Here is a 1,990-nt window from a genome sequence, read left to right as displayed (position 1 = left end):
AAAAAAAAAAATCCAAAGTTCCTTGCCTCTCAGGTGAGATAACTGGTGTGTGTTCACACTGTCTCCTGTGGATCCGCAGCAGGGTTAAACCCCAGTTGCCCCCGGTGCTTATTTAATGGTGATACATCCTTTATTGACCGCCTTCCCTTCCCTGCCTTATTTCCCCATTTTTCTCAATGTTTCTGCACCTGATTAAACGACTTACTTAAATCCTTGTCTCAGAGTCTACTGCTAGAAGACAATGCAAACCACAATAGTCTTCAAGTTTATTTAGTCCAGGAAAAAGTTGTGCCGAGAGGTAGTGACATAGCCCGGTTCCCACAGCGAGCTAGTGGCAGAACTGGCCCAGTTACTCCCACAAGTGCGCAAAAACACTCTGTTGAAGCAGAAATAAATGACAGTGAAGAAGCCATGTTCTTGGCCTGCTCGTTTGCTCATTTTGCTAAACAGTTTACTAAAATTTCAACATTTGAAGGGCCAGCAAATGGCATAGGGGTTAAGGTGCTGGAGTTCCATGTAGCCGACCGCGGTTCGAGTCCCAGACCCGGTGGCTTAAACTCACGCCGGGCGCAAGTGCGTGCGTGCCCAAGATCCCGAGAGGAGAATGGAGGAGAAGGGATTGTGGTGTGGCCATCCTCCCTGGGGGGGTGATTTCTCGCTTTCTGTCTCTCTGTCTCTCTCTGTCTGTCTGGCGAGTGCACGCGCCCTACAGCAAAAACCTCTCCAAAAAAAAAAAAAAAAAAGAGTAAATCAGGGATTGAATATCTATAGTATAGACCAGCTCCCCTGGAGTAGAGTCTTTGGAGATCAGCCTTAGCCAGAGGGTCCTTCCTAAGGGCAAGGGTGAAAGGAAGCCAAATATGGGGAAAACCATCTCTGGACAAATACCTCACAGTCACCAAATCCAGGCAAGGTAATTGGTATGTAAGAGGCAGTGAGGTCACAACGTTAGCAAAAACAAGCTATCAGGAAACAGGAAGCATTAGGGTAGCCTCCGACGAAGTGCTGTGGCTATTCGTCTGTTGTGAGCGGACTGTCAACAGAAATAACCAACGCTGTAAAAGTAATTAATGCGGTTTACTTCTAAGCAGAATACAAGTGACCTAGGCCCAGCGAGGAGGCTAAACATACCTTTCTCGGAGTGTTCAGGTACAGGGATTCCTTTTATTTGATTCTGAGAGCGAGAGACCAAGTTTAGAATTTTGTGAAGAGATTTTTTCATTGGTCTGGTCCCAAAAGGCAGGACTTGTGTGTGTGTAGTGGGAGGCTTGGAGATTATAGGTGGGTTTTACACTTTTTAGGTTGGTGATTGGAAAGGAAGGTTGCTGAAATCAGAAAGGACTGTACTTGGGGCCAGTAGGTGGCGTGGTGGTTAAGGCCGCTGGACTCCCCACTTGGTGGACCAGAGAATGAGTCCTGGGCCTGGCTGCTTGTTATCTTGCTTTCCTTTTTCTCTCCTCTCTCTCTCCTCTCTCTCTCTCTCTTTCTCTCTCTCTCTCTGTACCTGGTGAACACAGATGTCCTAGAACAAATAAAAAACAATAGTAATAATAAATAAAAATTTAAAAAAGAAGGAATGTACTTTAACAGAGACAAGGAGGCTTAACATACATCACAAAGATACTATGTGAGGGGCAGGACATGGGAAGAGTCCTGTTACCAAAGGGTCTAAATGGTCTGTTAATGTTTGTGGGCGTGACTCTGTAAAGAATTGTGGAAATAGGAGGGAGCTGGTGGTGAGGAGGCATGAGACAGAAGAATACCTGGGCCGGGCCTGCTGTCTCCTATGATCAGGGAGTACTTTTGAAGAACGTGTCCATATTGTTTCCAGTTATTGGTTCTGGATAATTCTTGAGTGCACCTCAAACCCAAGGCCAAATTAAACCCCAAAATACAGAAACTTCTTATTCGAGAAGCAAGAAACGAAATACTCAGTTTTAAAGAAGCAAAAGTACAGACTCCACTTCTTCTTCTTCTTCTTTTTTTTTTT

The 1,990-nt window shown here is 45.2% G+C and overlaps 1 pseudogene; it reads left to right on the top strand.

Annotated features, from left to right (window-relative positions):
* Positions 1 to 860: 860 nt before the first annotated feature.
* LOC102498883 (UPF0711 protein C18orf21 pseudogene) overlaps positions 861 to 1,990 on the top strand; it is a 1,924-nt pseudogene continuing 794 nt past the window's right edge.

This window comes from Tupaia chinensis, unplaced genomic scaffold, assembly GCF_000334495.1.
Source record: "Tupaia chinensis unplaced genomic scaffold, TupChi_1.0 Scaffold000248_1, whole genome shotgun sequence".
NCBI classification, from domain to species: domain Eukaryota; kingdom Metazoa; phylum Chordata; class Mammalia; order Scandentia; family Tupaiidae; genus Tupaia; species Tupaia belangeri.
This window is presented reverse-complemented; position numbering and strand designations above follow the sequence as displayed.